The following is a 21,811-nucleotide window of genomic DNA, read 5'->3' as shown; positions in this document are numbered from 1 at the left end:
CATCAGTAGACTTGACTGTCGATGAAATAATCAACATCTGACACCTATCCACTGGACTCAGATGCATAATCCCCAATTTGAAGTCAGAACTTTTAGATGCAGTCATAATCAGCACCTGTTATTGGTTTGACTGTTTTCATTTTACACTAAAGTTGGATAAACAACTTAATGAGTGGTATTAGAGTATGGCTTCAAAGTACTGAACAAGCAAATGATTGTGAATCAGTTATGCTTTAATAACCCAGTGTCACTGGCCATGGATAATTTCAGACTGACTGATGACGGAAACCTGGTGGAAATTGTGCATTTTATGCTAAATATTGTCAAAACATTGTTTGCGAAACGTTAAGCGTTTTAACAAATTATTATTTAATTAATTTAACACACTTCTAAATTCTAATGTTAAAGTGACATTATCAAATTCTAGCTTCAAATAAACACTGCACATGTATTTAGTAATCGTCCTTTGTCCCGACAAAATGCCCAAGAATATTATGCTGCTTACGCCCATTACCGCATGGAAAATGTGGGTGTATTGATTTTTTTGTAAAAAAAACTATGTTGCGTGAAGACAGTTAAAAAAAAATATTTCCTGTTTAAAATTTTGTTGTTAATTTCAACTAAATTAATATCTTCACGAATGATTTTGAATAGACAATTCGTCAAAGTTAATTTCAAATGCAGTTATTGTACTGTATACAGTACTGAGTAAATAGAAATTCTGAACAAAACTGGAATAAATGTTGTTTGTTGTGAAATCACGCTTAGCAGGTATACTGACCTATTGTGTAGACTGCGATGTTTTGACAAAGGGAATTAACATGTGCGTATGCAACTCTTCGCAGATATTTATACAAGCGGGTCGGAATGGCCTTGAATGGCTAGCTTGAGTTCAAGGTAAACCAATTATGACAGACTTTACTGGTGATCTTAATGTTCATCCCACCAGACCTAGATTCAAGCATGGCATAGATATTGTCAAGATAAACATTGTGACCATGTTTCATCAAGATTGGATGACAAAATGTTACCTGTAGTGAGTGGTTACAAGCTAAAACGTTTACGCAAGACAACACAAGACGAACGGTGACTGACATAGACTAAACATAATAGCTATCAGTGAGCACTTTGTGCTCAAGTTAGCTAAACGAAGTGTATTTTCTATCATCGTTAAACAGAAATACAAAGGGAGATCATTCTTCCAGAACTAAACTTTGTTTATTCTATTCATTCTTGTCATAATGAGTTGCTTCCCTTGTAAAATTCATGTGAAAAGGCAAATCAAATTTGAAATCCTGAATTTATTAAACTAACCATGTTTTTATAACAAAATACACCTAAAAAGGTCTTTTTACTAGCTGTTATTGATGTTATCATCATAATTGGAATCCAACGACTGAATCCAAATGAGACAAAAAAGTAATTGTTCCATCTTTTTGTGATAAATAACACATGTTAAGTTAATTGATTCAAAACATCAACTCCATATATTAAAAACTTATTTGTTAATTTTTCGGTTTGTGTTTCAATTTAGTTTCCACATATAACTAATTTTTGTTATAATATATTTTAACAGGTATTTTCCATCTACAGCTACTGTAAAAAATGTAGATTATAACTGAAGTGCAGAATTGCCAATTCCCATACATTAAAGGGATCTTTTCACGCTTTGGTAAATTGACAAAATTGAAAAAAGTTGTTTCAGATTCGTAAGTTTTCGTTTTAGTTATGATATTTGTGAGGAAACAGTAATACTGAACATTAACCATGCTCTAATATAGCCATTATATGCATCTTTTGACGATTTTAAAACCTAAAAATTATAAAGCGTTGCAACGCGAAACGATTGAATAATTTGGAGAGTTCTGTTTTTGTCGTTAAATTTTGTGAAACTACGAAGATTGCTTATATAAGGTATAAAATACGTCACGAATGTGTACTCGGCGGAATAGCTCAGTAGGCTAAAGCGTTTTTACTTCAGGACTCTGGCAGGACTCCAGGGGTCACTGGTTCGAAACCTGCTCCGGGCAATGTTCTTTTCCTTTTTTTAATTTTTTTCTTGATTTTTTACTGGAGCTTTTACGATCCAATGTTTACATTTATCAATATAAAGCATTTAATGAATAAGTTAAAAAAAATGCCAAAAACTGTGAAAAGGCCCCTTTAATACAAACATTCATCAGTTTAACTGTACCGGTACATTCCAATTATAATGTAAGCCAATATGTAGTGAACTCTTTATTTATAGTCCCTGTGGCCTCATCTTTATAGCTACTTATACAAACTACATTTGAATTTGTCTTTCCTTCTGTTAAGCAAAACAAATATTTGGGGAAAAATTTAATTTCATGTGAAATTCTGTGAGACTTAAAGTTTCCAACTTAAACTTGGAGGTTCAAATAAATTAATTATTTGCACTTACAGACTTGGTAAGGGTTGATCTTGATGGACCAAATGACAGATGGTATAAACACCTACATTATATCACTGACTCACTGCGCTGGTTCTACAGAAAATGCTTCCATTTTTTATGGAACAAAACATCCCAATTAACATTATAATATATAGTTCTTTTAATATTTGCATACCTTCTAGAGATGATATTTTAGGTGAGTGTTTTTATTTAGTACTCCATGCACTCAAGAAAAACTGGCATGTAAGTAACTGTAATAACCCACTGGTTTAATAATAGAAAAAGGTTAAATAATAGAAAACAAGAAACCGTCAGAGACGGGTAATGCTCCCCAAAATTTTTTTTGTCACAATATTGCACTATATATTCAGATAAAAGGAAACGTCTTGAGGGCACAGTAGTTGGGGGGGACAAGAATCAGTTGCTGAGAAATAGCCCGGACAAAAATTGTGCACGGACAGACGGACAGACAGACACACACACGCACAGACAGATGAAGCGGCGACTATATGCTCCCCCCAAAATAAATTTTGGGGAGCATAAAAATAAAAAAATTATTTGCCTCATGCTCTTGAATTTTTGTTCTATTACATGTTTCTTGGATCAATCATTATTATTATAAACCCTACAGAAATAATTGTCTTACATACACCAAAACTTGATATTTAAGAAAGGTGACTCATGACTTAAGAGACTAGTGTCTTTTGTCCTTTCAGAAAAGTAGGCGGAGCATGGTTTACCATTAATTCCAACTGTATCAAACCCCAAGGCCATGCTTTTGAAAGTTCAATATCTGTCTCCTTAAAGGGATCTTTTCACGGTTTGGTAAATTGACAAAATTGAAAAAAGTTGTTTCAGATTCGCAAATTTTCGTTTTAGTTATGATATTTGTGAGGAAACAGTATTACTGAACATTTACCATAGTCCAATATAGCCATTATATGTATCTTTTGACGATTTGAAAACCTAAAAAATTTTAAGCGTTGCAACGCGAAACGATTGAATAATTTGGAGATCTGTTGTTGTCGTTTAAATTTACGAAACTACGAAGATTGCTTATATAAGGTATAAAATACTTCAACTGTGTATACCTGGCGGAATAGCTGAGAGGGCTAATGCGTCTTTACTTCAGACTAACTCCAGGACTCCGGGGGTCACTGGTTCGAGCCCTGGTACCGGCTACTTTTTTTCCTTTTTTTAATTTTATTCTTGATTTTTTACTGGAGCTTTTAAAGCGGGTATATACGATTTTTTATATGTGTTTAATTGTAATATATTGATAAAATATGTTACAATAACACAAAATATGCAAGAAAAAGTATACATTAAAGCCGAATAACATAAAATGCAGCAAAGACAAATTAGCGCCCCGAGCCGATAGTGACGTACATATTTTCCTATAATAACCGAAGCATTCGTCTTTGTATTAGGATCGGAGATAGTGTTCGTGTGTCGTATGAATAGATATCGTTGCAGAATTTCAAATAAACCGTTACACTAAGTTTAGATGCACATCGTACATGTATGGTATACATGCTGGCGAATTCGGCTGTACAGCCGTTTTCAATTTCAGAATTAAATATCTGGCTTATTTCGCATTTTGCAACGCATGTTCTTCTTAACTTTTATTTTAGTTTATACAGGGAACTGTTTGTTAGAAGTGGTATTGAGGAGGCTTTAGAAAAAGCTTGTTCAACTTCAGAAGTAATGGTTTTCTTGGGTGTTTTATTCAATAGTCATACGATGACAATGGAGGTCACAAAGGAGAGACTTGAAGAGATTAAATTGTTGATAACTTCCTGGTTAGACATTATATATATATAATAAGTTTTTTACACAGTTTATATAAATTCATAAATATTTGACTAAATCGTATATACCCGCTTTAAGATCCAATGTTTACATTTATCAATATAAAGCATTTAATAACAAACTTCAAAATATGCCAAAATCTGTGAAAAGGCCACTTTAAGGCCAAATATGATCAGATGAAATCTCATTGAGATTTAATGAAAGAGGGTGTGGTTATGGTTAAAGATAGCATGGACAATGGATATGATTGCCTTATCCTCGCAAGTTATCACCAAATATCAGCCAATACGAAATTTGAGTGTTACTTGATAGGAATCAGTAATGATAGCCACGTACATAATGGATGAAATGATACTCGATTAATCTTATGGTTCACACTTGTGCACAACAAATGATTTTTCTTTGAAAATGTCACTACAGTAGGGTTTTTTCTTAAATGAATATGTTCATAATTTGCACGAATCTTATAATTCTTTGTTGAATGTAAATAAAAACTTACAAAAGCTTTAATTTAATTTCAATTTTATTATCCAATGAAAATTAAACAAATAATGTTATCAACTTAAATTTCATTGACCACATTTAGTATCATAAATATCAGTGGCTATTATTCAGGTTTTACATTAAGGTTAATCATAAAATTGTTGGTAGTCCTTGAAATTGAAATAATTATGCAGATAAGTTATAACTGTACTTCCAGTGGACTCATTCATTTTCTTTAATAAAAAGACTGTTGTTCTGAGAAAATATTTACTGAATACATATAAGATAGTCTTCTTGAAACATTACATCATAACTGTTGCGTCACTTAAAAATTGATGTTATTACATAAATGAAGGAAATAATTTGTTTAACACCAAATAAAAATCTTGAGGACTTCGCCATATTTTTATTTATAATTTCATACCTTTTTACATTATTACTTAGTGCCTTGCACACAATTTAAAAAAATAAACCCAGTGCACGTTGTAAGTATGCGCATGCGTCAAAAAATATGATGTGTTAAAACAAAACTGAGGCGCAGATAAATCAAAAAAGTTGCTGAATTTTAAATTCATAATAAAAAACATTCACAGCCAAACCCTTTGCGCGTCGCGTATTGTGCGCATGCGTCAGAACATATGATTGGTTCAAACAACAAGAGACGCTTAACAAAAAAATTAAATGTGCATGCAGTATCCCGCAGTTTCAATACAATTCAAACACTCGGAACCTTGCAATAGGACTGCTGAGGATACTGGAATCTTGGTTCAAACTACAAGTGACACTAAGCAAAAATATTCACTGCGCGCGCAGAAATCCCCCGCGCAGAAATCCCCCATTTTCAATACAATTAAAATGGCCAGGACCTGGCTATGAGACTGTTGAGAATAATGGAATCTTTCCCCAAATATGTCCAGCCAGGATAACCAAATCATGTGTGAATCCTAGATTCCAGAACAAACATTCTAACAAATGCTCAGTCTGGTTATGCATAAACCAAGTACTTTTGAAAAGTTCATTTAAATTAAATCAAATACTTATATGAGCAAACTAAAAACTGTTGTCTCTTAAATTGCACAATTCCTGCATGAAATACATGGACACAAGCCCACTAAATTTAATATAAAAAAACAAATATTATTAGGTTTGTTTTCAAGACTGACCATTTTAAGATGGTGGGCTTTCATTCTGCATTTTCTAATGTATGGCGTCTTCCAATTTTTCTGTTTTAAAGTTTTTAAGTTTTAAATAATTGTGAATAGTAAAATCAACTTAAGTTTCTATATACTAAGCAAACAAATATTTTCTACTTGCCATTGTATTAAGATGAAAATCTGTCTTTAATTCCTTTAAATTTAGTACTCCAGTAACAACATGCAAAAACAGTAAGGAAATTCAAGAAAATTTCCATGTCTCTCATGCCGGTCAAAAACATTTTGCGCGGCGTCTGCAATGGCCGCTCTAGTCTGACAGAGCGCGCAGTTTTGCGCATGCGCGTATATTTTATCAAAATTATGTGGTGCATCATGAAACATCAACTGAATTTTTTAATGTAATTATCTATAACTGTAATGTGTTTTCAAGGCAACTTGTTTAATATCGTCTGGATTTCAATAATACATTCTGGATAAATTCTTTGTACAAAACCTTGTACCTTACAAGTTTTGTCTCCTGATTTTTTTTAAGTCCACTTATTAATATTAAGTGAAAATCCAATTTAATTCCTGAAAATTCAGCATTCCAATAATTCCATACCAAGAAATTAAGGAACTGAAATGTCTCCAAAGCAGGTAAAAAACATTCAGCGCGCCATCTGTAGCTCTGATGTAGCGCACATTTTTGCGCATGCGCACATGTTTATACAAATTATTTGGTGCATCATTGAAAATTAATGTATATATATATATATAGAAACGAAAATATATGACATTAAATTCATTAATTATTAAATACAGACTAGGTTTTTCATGTAATAATAAATTATTTCATACTAAGTGTATTCTTAATTACTAAATGGATCAACTAAAAAATGAAATAATATACTGCATTATACAAAAAATACTCATAATAATGAATAGTACAAATTCAGTAAATTCACATATAATAGAGGAGGTTAATATTAAAGTTTAAGTTGTAACACATATAACAGGTTTTTACATTTAGAGTTAACAATAAGAAAATAATACAAGGGATGGAATACCTTATTACCTTGCTTTTTAATTCCATATACAAGGAAATTCATTTTAAATTATTAATATTAAAATAATTGTAAAACAATTCCCAGCCAACGTTACTTCCAAAATGATGTGGCTTCGACATCCGCGCATGTGCGCGCGCTCTGAGATAGCATGTGAACACCCCTCGCTATATTTTCATTAATCACATCTGAGCGTTTGGAATTCTTCTGACACATGTTAAAAAAATTGCAAATGAAAAAAATTGACCAAACACCAACTCTTCTTTTTTTCAAATAAACTTCGCTTTCCAGACGAAAAAACATAATGCCACGGAAATACGCGCCGACATTTGTTCTTGATGAGCTGCCTTTAATGATAAACTTGAAGTAAATCACATGTTAACAAAAGTATTTTAATTAAGCTCATAATTTAAATAATGTCAATCAATTCTATCATCCAACTACTATTTTATTTTAAGCAGATGCATTAATAAGAAAACCCAAGATCCGTGAGAGAAAAATAAGCGCGCTTTCGCGTTGCATATGTGCGCCCCAGAAAATGGCGCCTATTCCCTTTCTATGTCTGTATTCACGTTTTTTTCTCTTCCCAAACTGTGAGTCTCGCCAACAAGAAAGGTAAATCACTCTTGAATATTCAAATAAATGCAGCAAGTGCGCATGCGCGATACAGATAATAAACCAGACAGACTTATAGTTTTTATAATGCGTCTGCATAAATTATTAAAACACTTGCAAATGTATATTGTTCTTTTTTTAAACCTAAACCAATCAACCATCTTGTCGTCTAGATCGTTTGAGCATGAAGATAAGTTTGAAAGAAGGAGATTATTTTTGTTGAATTCAGACATGCATAACTGTCTGCGTATTTAAGATGCCATACATTTGTCAATATCGTGCACAATATACAGTACAATATACAAGTGCAGTAGATTATTCAGAATTAACCAATGAAAAGCTACTAACCCAATTTGAATTCAAATCATCCCACAAGATGCATGATAAGAAAATCCAAGCTGGCGCGCATCACTTAAGTTTATGCGCGCCCATTTCGTTGTCCTATTTCGCAGACATTGCATTTTTACCATTGACACAATGTTTGTTAAATATGCAATAAAATAGATGGATGTTGATTTAAACAGCACAAATACATTATTTTTGAACTCAGAATTGTACATATTTAGTATGTTTGAGTAAACTCCCATTATAAAATGGTTATTTTAGTTTTCCATAACTTAATGAACTCACAAATCCACAAAAATAAAAATAAAACACAACTGTACTAATTATAAGACACAAGCACATATAATTAAATTCAAGTTCTGCTATTTAACCTCCAAAACAGTTCTATATTCATGTAAAGGCCAGACGTCTACTGCCCCCTAGTACGCCCTTTCGCATTACCTTTTCAACTGGATATGTACATCCGCGCAAAAAAGTAGTTCCACGAGTATTATCGCTATCAAGCATAAAACAAGTGCACACTGTTTACACACTGCACTTCTTTGGTTAAACCTAAGACATTGGTTTACATAACATCACAACTTGATAAATACAAGATTTAAGTATGCTGTCATGTTGCACAAGTGTATAAATGATAGAATCCTCACTTTGAAGCTGATAATGATACAGCTACTACTCCATGATATTACAAATGGCGGACCCTGCGCATTGTTACAATCATGCATACATATTTTTTTCCGTTATATTTGATGGCGTGTATCTGTATGTCAAACATAAGCAATGCCATGTGAATTGCGCGCATGCGCACGCACTAAGAAAAAGACGAGGGCACATGTTCTCATCTTTGTTCAGTGAATAAACATACCGCTAAAAGAAAGTTGAATGTTAATTAATTATCAATCAAGTACTCAGGACAACATATAAGTTTTTAATTTCTGTGCCACATTTTATACACCATCACAATATCTTTTAAATGCAGCTACCTCAAACACTGTACATTGCATGTTTAGGTATACAGTAAGTGGCGCGCACAGAAGCAAAAACGCGCGCCCGCCATTTTATACCACACCACTAGCTTGCCTTCTGCTTACATGGATGCTAAAGCATGTCAGTCTTAAACTGCTCACAGATATGACCACCAAATGGTTTAAGAACATACATAAATATCATAACATATATACAACAACCTTAAAGAGGTTAAACTCTCTTTATCTAATATTCGTTGTTCCAAAGAAAAAATACAGCGCCATTATTTCATTTATATTAAGAAGGCACACATTCTCAATTTCAACAATACACCAACTGAATCTACCTCTTACTGTTCATTACGTGCAAACGCTTGTAACCCATGTAACATTTAAACCTACAGAAATGTCATTTTCTAGCCCACACATTCTGATGAAGCATATGAAAATTATTATTAAGATAATTTAGATACACTTCTAAAAATGCTGGCATTTATCTACAATAACAGAAAATTACAAAATTGCTAAAAACCATGTGCTTTATGTAGGGAGGTCTAGACATTTCCCTCCGAGCCCCTCTTTCTGTATTACCCAATGACTACTGAAAAATTACAGTGAAGCGAAATGTAGGTAGAGCATGTTACATTAAAGCATGTCGACATGCCACTCTATCTGCTCTGAGGTCTTCAGCTTTAAAGATTTAAATTCTCATGCGCGGCTGTACATGAAATAATTGCGCCATTTTCTGCTCTCCATTTTGTGATTACTCGACAATATGACCAATCGTTCCCAATCTTGAGCTGTGAATACATTAAAGAAGTGTAAACCTTTCATTTAAACCAAACCAGTTACAAAGGAAATTTTGTAAACTCATCAAACTTAATATAATTTCTAAATAAAACATGTATAAGCATGTATTATTTTATTTAAAATCCTTACATTTGAAGATTGTTGAATAAATTCCAGATCCAAACTAGAATTAAGTCTCCAACAAGCTATGTAACCACCAGTGTTAACATTTATCCGCCCTTTGTCACTCAAAGCAAATCCTCTTGCACTTCAAGAAATTCAGAAAATACATGCATTTCGTCACTGGTTAAGTAACACACAAACATATACCATAAAAAGAGTAAAGTTTTACGTTCGCGTTCGTCCAGCCATCTCACTTTTTTTGCATTACAATAGCCAGCAATGTCACATCTTTCGCTCGTATTCTGAAATATGTAAGCTGGTAACACATGCTAATCCAAGATGGCCGCCAAGAACAACTGATAAAAACCAAGACACGTGATCTAGGAGGTCGAACCAGAATTAAAGCAGATATCTTCGGATATTGACTTACTTTTGCTTTCTCTTTCATTTAGAAATATGACTTTAGATCTGCCATAATGCCTATTTTAAAGACTTTGTTGCTTTAGTAAGTGCCTACATTCTTTAAAGAAGTCAAAACACAGAAATTCAAACAAAATAAAGCTCACTTTGTATAAGTTTTCTCTGAGAAATGTTACATTAATTAATTTTGTTTTTGTTGCATTTTTGTATTCATGTTTCTCTATTGCTTTGTAATGTAAATGAATGATTATCTTTCATACAAATTCAGCTTTAGCTTTATCACTTCATATCAAGCCATGATTGATCATATGTATGCTGATTTCGTGATCTTTGAATTCATTATTACAATTTTCACTGGATAATTATAACTCATTAACTTCACACAAGTCCAATCCCCTGACGCTTCTGAATCCATAATATTATGATTATTTGACAAATATTTATCACAATAAATTATAAAACACTGAACAACATCACAAAGAAAATACAATAACAGTGAAATAAAAACTATCTCAAGCACAACTACTTCATTTTCCATTAAAATGACAAGAAATGTTCAATCCGAATACATCCCAGTGTGTATTAAAATATTAAACCATGCCAATTCTCAACCACAGCTAGTGTACATCATGTAACTGTGACCTCATTTTTACCTCACACAAGTTAAAAGAAGGCTGAAGAAAAAACTCAAGCGGAGTGTACACATAAAGCTGGGTACCACAGTAGCCTGTTAGCTGTAGCATTTGCATAAAGCTGGGCGCCAAACTCACTTGCTTTTTTTCAATAAATGATAACAACTTGACTTGGGGCAGAGTTAGATTCACAGTGCACTTTTTATAGCAAGTTTGAAACATTAAACTAAGCCCTATTAGGAGATGTGTTACATTGAAAATGGGCATTGTATGGAAAATGAATGAATGTATTCAATTTCTTTCAGCTTGCAGGAGACATCAAAGACTATTTGAATATGATGAAAACAGGAGCTTTTTATTAAGAAATAACAAGAAAGTCTTGCATAACAAAGGAAATTAAAAAAATCTAGTTGTGTCCACTCTCTCCATTTAAATATTGCATTGTTTTCAGGGCAAAATTTTAAAAATCAATTAGTTTTTAGCGTTTAAATGTTCAGCTTTTTGTTCTGTATTTTAGATAAATGTAAACCTTTTACAGAATGTTCATTTTTCCTTTGCTTTTTAAATGTTTTAATGATTTTATGTCTTAGTCCAATCAGAAAAGCTCAATTTATAGCTGACCAGTGGCTGAACATTACAGATATACTGTTAATCCTACTAGCAAATGAGCATTAAACTGTAATGGTCAGTGCACTCCTCCCACAAGTAGACTGACCAATCATCTACTTATTGTGAGCCAATGAAAGATAAGTAGGTGTTAATCTATATGTAGCTGACCACTGTGTGACCAGTAGCCTTTTAAAGCATTCACCAATCAGCTTCAACTCTTTCTTCACTCCAATAGGTTAACTTCTACTCTGACCTCAGCATGACCTTATGCCCTATGGCTAAATGGCTATCTTTTCCACAGTAACTGATGATATGAGGCACTTCACCATTGGAGTTAAACCTCAAAGAGGTCAGTGACCTATCATACCACTTTGAAAAGCTTTGTTTGATTGGGCAGTTAGAATATTTGGCCAATCAAAGTAAGTGTCCAGTGAAACATGAAAAGGATTTAATTTTCTGATTGGCTGTTACCTGAATTTAATTTGTTTTATTATTCTTTTCATCAACAAAAGTAACAGCTGTTTAATCCTTTGTAAAAAGAAATAAATAACCCATACTTAATTTGCCTCAGCATTAGATCATATACATAGTGTATGCATATACAATCCTTGATTTAATCTTCATAATGATATTGTGCATTGTTGTCCAGTTAAAGTATGGTTGCTTAAATAAGAACTTTCACTTCTTGAATGATAACAATTTAATGCCCACCATATCATTTGTATTAAATATGGTGATGAATATTAGTTTCACAAAAAGATGCAATAAATAGAGGACTGAAACATAAATATGACAAGTGATTACCATAAATATCACTTTAATTTATAACTTCTAAAATGTTTTCAGACATCCTGACATCTTGATCTTAATATGTACCATATTTAGCCTTATTATTTTTTCCATTTATTGTTGCAACTTTTTGCTCATTATAACTTGATCTTGCACTTTGTGCTTAGATATAATATTTACTAATGTCAGTCAGCCCATTCCCATTTACAAAATAGTTTTTTTTTTCACCAAATGACTGCGTAAAGTTGCCACTTGGTTTCAGAAACAAACCAACAAAAATTCAAAAATCAAACTTATAGTCTTTCTCCCTATCCAGCTTGAATAATTGAACTTCAGTCAATGTAGTATTGATAACTCTTTCATTCTCAATCTTAAAACTATTTCTTAGCAAACACGCACACAAAAAATTGCCCAATTTTAGTCAAAATATTGCAATTTTTCCAAATCCAAAAATCCTTGACCCCATTCCCAATATTGTGAAATAAAACACTGGTCAGTTCATTACCCTGGTACCGAAACACAGAGTTATCACAAATTAAGACCTAACAAATATAAATCTGTTTCCTGTAAAAAGTTTAAACAAGAAACCATCGGAGACGGGTGATGCTCCCCAAAGGGTTTTTTGTAACAATATTGCACTATATATTCAGATAAAAGGAAACGTCTTGAGGGCACAGTAGTTTGGGGGGGACAAGAATTTTTTTATAGAAAATTTCAAAGGGCTATAACTCTGTGAAAAATCATCCGACCAGAACCCGCTGATAATATGCACATCTCCTCTTGGTAGTGATGCTTCCCATAAAGTTTCTTTGATTGCCAGTCATTAGTTGCTGAGAAATAGCTCGGACAAAAATTGTGCACGGACGGACACACATACAAACAGACGAAGCGGCAACTATATGCTCCCCCCAAAATAAATTTTGGGGGAGCATTAAAATCTTGGCTTAGTAACAAGGCTTTTTTTTAAATATATAGAGGATATTTGTTGGATTCGGTGGATTATCGATTTTAATTCATGAGTGATCATAGAAAATAATATTTTAATAAATAAAATGACGTACTTTCACACTAAAACAGTGAACAGTTTGAAACAGTGAAATTATTAGTTTTAATTCAATGATAGTTCTCTATAAACCATCGGAAAGCATAAAATAATAAGAGGATATTTGTTGGATTCGGTGGATTATCGATTTTAATTCATGAGTGATCATAGAAAATAATATTTTCACGAGTGGCGCAGCCACGAGTGAAAATATATATTTTCTATTATCACGAGTTATTGAGTTCAATATTGATGCTTATTTAACTCCTTAATTGGATCATTAGAATACATCTATTTGAAAGGGGATCATTTACATGGTCCCTCTCTTTCACTTTAAAGTAGTTTAACCAGCTTTAACTTGTGATTAAATGTTTTTTATACCTTCTTATTTAGAAGCCTCAGTATACTGCTCATCTGTTAAGATGTGGCATTCATTTTTATAGAGTAAATAAAAAACTACATTGAACTTGCTTCACTGAGAGTATTTATTAAATAATAGTAGAATAACTATGTTCTTCCTTTTTATTATTGATTTTAACACAAAAACAACAAACAAAGAACAGTTTATATAACAAGAGCTGTCGTAGGACAGCGCGCTCGACCATTCGAGTGCTTGACAGTATAACGTAAGCCATCATGGAGACGAGGGTATAATGTGGGTGGGTGGTCATTTAATAGATGATCTTTCAAAAATAAGATATGAAGAAAAAAATAATAATAATAATAAACAAAATTTGGGAGGGGGATTCTGGGGTGGGGCTCGGGGGATGGTTTGGGTGGAGTCCATTGTGGTATGTCAGGTGTTGTTTTGTCAAAGTATGAATCAAATGTGATCATTAATAAAGAAGTTATGGAAATTTAAGCAACATTCATTAATTTGACCTTGAGAGTCAAGGTCATTCAAAGGTCAAGGTCAAATTCAACTTGCCAGGTACAGTACCATCATGATAGTAAGAAAGTATTTGAAGTTTGAAAGCAATAGCCTTAATACTTTAGAAGTAAAGTGGATCTAAACACAAAATTAAACTAGAGCTTTGTCTTAGTGACAGTCACTTAGTGACCCCTTGACCTAGTTTTTGACCCAGAGAGGCCCATGTTCTATCTTGGTCTTAAGATCATCTCCATACAACTTCTGACCGAGTTTGGTGAAGATCAGATGTAAACTACTTGAATTAGAGAGCGGACAACATGCTGAATGTTTAAAACGCACTAAGTGACCTCGTGACCTAGTTTTTGGCCCGGCAAGGCCCATGTTCGAACTTGGCCCTAAGATCATCTAGATACAACTTCTGACCAAGTTTGGTATGATCGGATGAAAACTACTTGAATTAGAGAGCGGACAACATGCTGAATGTTTAAAAGGCACTAAGTGACCCTGTGACTTAGTTTTTTACCCGACTAGGCCCATGTTCGACTTGGCCTAGACATTATGTAGATACAACTTCTGACCAAGTATGGTGAAGTTGGATGAAAACTACTTGAATTAGAGAGCGGACACTTAATACGGACCGAAAGACAGTCCGACCGACCGACAAGTTCACTCCTATATACCCCCATAAACTTCGTTTGTGGGGGTATAACAAAATATTTCAAGTTACTAAGACAAAAAAGGGCCATAATTCCATTAAAAAGCTAACCAGAGTTATGCAATTTGCCCTGTACAGTCCCCTTATGATAGTTAGCAAGTTTTCCAAGTCTGAAAGCAATGGCTATGATACTATAGGAGTAAAATGGACCAAAACACAAAACTTAACCAAATGTTCAATTATCTAAGTATAAAAGGGGCCATAATTCTGTCAAAATGCTTGATTCAGTTGTCTGCTCTTGTTTATAGATTGGGATCATGTTGCTAAAGAAGTATGCACAATATGAAAGTAATATGTCAAAGGACAAAGAAAATATTTGATATTTTACATAGATTTATCAATAATATGCATATTCTAAGTGAAAAAACAGGGGGTTTTTTTACTAAGAAAGTGACGCCGATATTCAGCGTCTTCCCCTACCAGAATTTTTACTCTAAAAATACCATTTCCCCTCCAAAAATTTAATTTTTCACCAAAATATAATATTTTACCCTCAAAGAAATGTTTTTTTTTGTTTTGGGAAGTCGACACTTATCCAATTTGTACCATGTACAACGATCTCGCTCTCTCTCTCCCGACGAACACTCAAATCTGGGAATCCCAGTGATTCTATATATAGCTCTTAAATTACGTCATGGAAACCGGGCAACTAATCGTATCAATCATGTGACTATTTTACTGGATTCCGGTCTTGCGCGAGAAGAGTGTTTCGTCAATTAATTACCGGAAACCAGTCGAATTTTCATCCGGGTTATGTGAAAGCCAAGATATAAACGTTAAAACAGAAAAAAGTCTCACAATTGGCGTTCATACACGAACAAAATAAAACGTTCGGACTCGGAAAATATTAATTGCCTTGACGCATTTTTTAAGAATGAATCATCAAAAACCGTTGAAATCCAGCAGGATTCGGAGGTACATGTAATCAACATCGATTAATACTGTCGGATTATTGTGAAAGTGAAAGTAGACAATCGGCAGCTGCTGCACCTTTCCCTTCCGATACTGTAGCAGATCTAGATCGTCAACCCATTCATCATGAAATTGAAATCACAATATTGACATTGTTCCCCGGCCCCAGTTGAAAACATTTCCCATTATAAGATCTACCCCTGCAACTTTACATGTATTTAGGAATTTGACTTTAATATCATACTTGTTCATGTGTTTAAGAACAAAAAGGTCAGAGACATGCCTCTTTTTCTAAAAAAAAACCTGAAGTCTGTAGGCGAGTTATAGACATTGAAATGAACAGTTTTTATTTTTTCCCCAAATATGTCTCTTTCGCGCTCGATTTTCCCCTTTTACCCAGCGTCCAGCGTCTTCCCCTTTTTCTAAAAAAAAAAAACCTGAAAAAGGGCCATAATTCTTACAAAATGCTTGATACAGTTGTCTGCTCTTGTATATAGATTGGGGTCATGTTGGTCAAAAAGTATGCAAAATATAAAAGCAATATGTCGAAGGAAATATCAAAAATTTGAGGTGGTACGCAAACTTAAACATAGATTTATTAATAATATGCATATTCTAAGTGAAAAAAGAGCCATAATTCTTACAAAATGCTTGATACAGTTGTCTGCTCTTGTTTAAAGATTGGGGTCATGTTGGTAAAGAAGTACACAAAATATAAAAGCAAAATGTCAAAAGACATAGGAAATATTTGAGGTGGTACGCAAACTTTAACATAGAGTTATCAATTATATGCATATTCTGAGAGAAAAAAGAGCCATAATTCTTACAAAATGCTTGATACAGTTGTCTGCTCTTGTTTAAAGATTGGGGTCATGTTGGTAAAGAAGTACGCAAAATATAAAAGCAATATGTCAAAAGACATATGAAATATTTGAGGTGGTATGCAAACTTTAACATTGTCCAACGCTCACACGGATGCCTGGGTGAGTAGGATAGCTCCACTATATATATATATATAGTGAGCTTAAAACTACATTGACCTTGCTACACTTAAAAGTATTTATTAAATAATAGTAGAATGACTTTGTTTTTCCTTTTTATTATTGATTTTAACAGTAAAAACAACGAAAAAGAACAGTTTATATTAAAATGCCAAAAATAGGCTGATATGCAAAGGTGCCATCCATATTATAAACCTTGAATGGTCATCACTTAAGTCTCCAATCATCATACATCCACATCTTCGGTAGTATACATTAATTTATGCCATAAATCATCTGCTGGTCCAGAGACACATCTTCGGTAGTATACATTAATTTATGCCATAAATCATCTGCTGGTCCAGAGTTCCGATTCGCAGTTGTGTCGTCTAATGAAACTAAGTGCACTATGTGAGATTAATTTTTCCCCCTTATGTTTCATCAGATGCAACTGTATTCAAAAGTTAAAATAACTGACCAACACCTATTGATTTGAAGCCTGAAATTTAAGCAGTGTTGTTTAACCTAGTTCATGTCAAAAACCAAACTGTTAACATAAGACAAAAGCCAAAATTTCAAGGTACCTTTAAACATTTTAGAATGAATGAGACATTTAAAATATAATTTGAATAATAAAATAACAAATCGAGGAACACAAATGCTTATGTTAAATCAAAAACATAAACAGAAAGGCACGATAGTTATACTTTAAACACTAATTGGTGGTAAAATTAAATACCAATAGTAAAATGATGCTGTGAGACAATACTGATGCCAGTTTATTGCAAAATGTGAAAAAATGTGTATGTCAGTTATCAAGTAAGCAATTTAAATGCAAACAAATGCATGTTGATTAACCACATAAATTAACGGTCATTTTTGCAGATTTTCAGCAAAGAATTATGCAGGGAAGTTATTGTTGTTAGGTCGCATTGCCATGAGGTCACATGTCAAGGCCATTTGACCGAAATATCCATATTTTGACCTGAAGAATCATGACATGTTTGAATTGAACCACCTCATAAGTCGTGACTATAATTAAGATCGATTTTTGAACAAAAAAATCTTTTTTTTGACTAATGAATGATTACATGCTGGGATATGCAAATTCTACTATCACATGAACAACTCCAAACCATATTCTTACATTTATTATTCATGTTCAATCCAAGGTCTGTCAACATGCACAAAATGCTCAGTTAACATACCAGCTTCATACATGAATAACTCACTAAAAATCCCATGCCTTTTTAACATCTCATTATACATTGCAAACCAAATTTCAATAAGAAAACCTTCAATATACATGTACATATCTAATCACACCACATGTTTTGTTGGTCTATTTTAAAGTCGTCTCGACCATGTGTCACACGCACCCAACACATTCATGTACATGTCTCATTCACCAGACGGTGACGAACACACAGAAGCTAAAATATCTATACTTAACAGAAAAAACCCATCTGTCTGGACCATGTATTATGTAAATACCTGTAAATATAGCGAACTACAAGGCATACACTCTACATTGCACTGGTTGCTAGTTTACATGTAGTTAGATAACAGGTCTACAAATCCGGTTTGGTTAGGGATGATTAAGTCTGTATAACTTTTACTAAAGATGACAGCTAAATTGAAACAAACATTTTTAAGGCAACATTTTTAAGCAAAATGTTCAGTTCTTGATTACTGTACATTTTAATCAGCACTACTTTGTTAATTTTTGTAATTCTTAATCTAAATTATTCAACACACAATAATAATTATTCTCAAGTTTAATTTAAACTTAGTTCAGGAACAACTCACTTTAGTTGCATTAACTTTATGTTTGTCCATGTACTGAATGCTACTTAAAAAATAGTTTCAATCTTATTAAATGAGTTCAGGTATTTTGCCAGTAGCAAGCATTTAGTCAAAATAACAAGTTACTTAAATATCTATTAATTAACTTGACATAGGACATTCAAGACACTACACAAAAGGAAGAAATTCATGAATAGGAAGCAGCTAAATAATGAGTTCGTTCTTTTTTAAGTCATGGTCTACTTTCATTATTTTCTATGTCTCGCATGAAGAGTTACACCTCAAACAAACACTCCAAGACAGACAAATATTGTTCTGATGTGCTTTTCTGTTTCTAATTATATACAGGAGGGCAAGGTAACATCTGGAATGAATCACACTGAAAGACATTAAACAACCTAACAGGTTTTTTTTAAATAGCTGGTTCAGCAATAATTTTAAACCCAAGTCTAGACGATAAAGAATTTTTCAAATTGACACTTCATTGGCAAATATTTACATTGTGAGGAAAAAATCACATCAGCCAATGGTGATCTCCAATGTAAATAGCTGATACTGCAATAGTTGAAAGACAAAAAACCAGCATTATTGTCTTATCGCAAGTGAAATGATATCTGGATGGTAAATTTGTAGGGCATGAATATTCAGCACAAGAGACCATAATAGTGGCACAAGATACCCAATCAAACTAAGTCATCTCAGACTGCCAAATCAAATTATTTTTCTGCGCTATATCCAAGAGGGAAAGGCAAAAGAACGTCAGTAGTCAGACATGCAGAAATAATATCGACTGACCCTAGAGGCCAACTGTATGACGATGACTCACTGTTTTGTCTCCCAACCCATCTCAGCCATAGCTTCTTGACATTGGGAGTAGATTGCATACACATGTACAGCCAAGCAATCATAAAAACCGTTTGTTCTGGGACAGAAACTTTCACTGTGTTCTTCACTTTACATAAAATTGATTTCCGTTTATAGTTATTAATTTTGCTTATCATGTTGTTCCTCATACATAATATACCAGTTTGTTTGTATTGCACAATTTTGGGAATAGACAGAGGCCTTTTTAATTTGCAAAAATCAAGTTGTTTTGAACTGATAATGGTATTTCTAAACAAAAAGATATTTTAAGTAATTTGGAAATTTCAAAAGCCCATTAACTCTCAAAATCAACGAATATTTCATACAAAACTTCGAAAATATTAAGTTAACATATAAAAAGTCAATGTTTCTGATAGCAATAGCCCAAATTTCCTGCTAAACATCTTCCAAGTTCAAGGAGCACTAATTATAATTGTACTTTTCCCAATGGATTGACCATGTAAAGGTATACAAATGGTAATAAAATAGAACAGTTTATACTGTGTCCATAGGACACTGATGCTCCAACATTATGCTCTTGTCTGAAAACTTATGTCGCAAACAAATGAAGTAACTGTATGGAGGTGGGCATATTCACACGCTGTTTAATATGGGCCGTGCTCTGTGAAAAGGGGGTTTAATGCATGTGAGTGAAGTGTCGTTCCAGATTAGCTGATACAGACTGCACAGGTTCAACACTTTCTGCCTAAACTGGATTTTTGCTAAGTAGAAACTTTCTGTAAACAAAAAATTCCATACAAGCAGAAAGTGTTGTCCCTGGTTAGCCTGTATAGACTTCAAAGGCTTATCTGGAACGGCATTTTAAGCACATGCATTAAACCCCTTTTTCACAGAGAACAGCTCATATGTTTGAGGCCTCTAAAAGCAATACTCTTTGAGTGAAGCAAGACACAATTTAAAAAATTTAAGACTTTAAATAAAATCTGCTGGTGTCATACATATCAAAACCGAAGCAAGGATGTGCACAAAAATTTGCATGATGGATAATAAACAAGAGTTGTGTTTGTAAGAAAAACAATGCCCCCTATTGCGCCACTTTGAAATAAAATTTCAATATATCATTTGGCAGGTTTAGAAATTATCTCCCTTTTAAAGCTTATTACTTCCCTTGGATTGTTTTTTTTTTACTTTTGACCTTGAAGGATGACCTTGACCTTCCACCACTCAAAATGTGCAGCTTCATGAGATACACGTGCATGCCAAATATCAAGTTGCCATCTTCAATATTGCAAAAGTTATGGCCAATGTTCAAGTTTTCAGACGGATGCACAGACTGACAGACGGATAGAATGACAGACAGACAGTTTAACTGCTATATGCCACCCTACCGGGGGCATAAAAATAAATTATGGTTGTTAAGGTTTTACCCTCTTTCAGCAACACTTTAGAGTTACACTGGACATACATTACAAAATTAAGGTTTTTGCAAGCAAGAGGGCCATATTTATCCCCACGCTTTTTGAAAAGTGTGGGAATATTGTGGTTATCTCCGCCGTCCGTCTGTCCTTCTGTCTGTCCGTCCTGGCCACTATCTTCTCCTACACTATAAGCACTAGAACCTTGAAACTTACACACATTGTAGCTTTGAGCATATGTGCGACCCTGCACTATTTGGAATTTTGATCTGACCCCTGGGTCAAAAGTAATGGGGGTTGGGGCGGGGCCGAGTCAGAGATTTTCAATCATTTTTTATGTTATTTTACATTAACTTATTCATTTCTGCACCGATTTAATTCAAATTGATACTGAACCTCTCTTATGACAATACGGTCAATCTCAACTATGCATGGCCTCATAACCAACTCTGGGGCGCCCGCCCACATAGACTACACCCACCCAAAATTGCCTTTTACTATAATTTCTTCATTTTTACACCGATTCACTTCAAATTGATACTGAAATTCTCTTATGACAATACGGCCAATCTCAACTATACATGACAATACGGTCAATCTCAACTATGCATGGCCCCATTACCAACCCTGAGGCGCCCCACCCACATAGGCCACACCCACCCAAAATTGCCTTTTACTATAACTTCTTCATTTCTACACCAATTCACTTCTAATTGATACTGAACTTCTCTTATGACAATACGGTCAATTTCAACTATGCATGGCCCAATTACCAACCCGGTGAAACCGGTAGGGGACAAATAATACTGCGTTGCATTGTATACATGTAACAAAGACTTACCAAAGTGGTCTCTTCCATATAATGATCTTCTCACAGCCATGTTGATACCATTTCTTTGCCAATGAAGACCTAAAATGAATTTATTTAATATTAATAGTGATATCATCCTCATAACTGTAGTACTTAGCACTTTTGATTTCAGTATACAAAATAAATTAATTATATGAGTACAAAAAAGTCATGTCTTCCAATTTAATTGTTACTTGATGTGT

The 21,811-nt window shown here is 33.6% G+C and overlaps 1 long non-coding RNA gene across 1 annotated transcript in view; it reads right to left on the bottom strand.

Moving 5' to 3' along the window:
• Positions 1-21,811, bottom strand: part of LOC127832609 (uncharacterized) — a 146,103-nt gene that overhangs the window by 103,074 nt on the left and 21,218 nt on the right. The window contains exon 2 of the long non-coding RNA XR_008026986.1: positions 21,600-21,668. This is a non-coding gene — a long non-coding RNA (uncharacterized LOC127832609). The remainder of the gene's footprint in view (positions 1-21,599; positions 21,669-21,811) is intronic.

The sequence above is a fragment of the Dreissena polymorpha genome, chromosome 5 (assembly GCF_020536995.1).
Source record: "Dreissena polymorpha isolate Duluth1 chromosome 5, UMN_Dpol_1.0, whole genome shotgun sequence".
In the NCBI taxonomy this organism is placed as follows: Eukaryota; Metazoa; Mollusca; class Bivalvia; order Myida; family Dreissenidae; genus Dreissena; species Dreissena polymorpha.
This window is presented reverse-complemented; position numbering and strand designations above follow the sequence as displayed.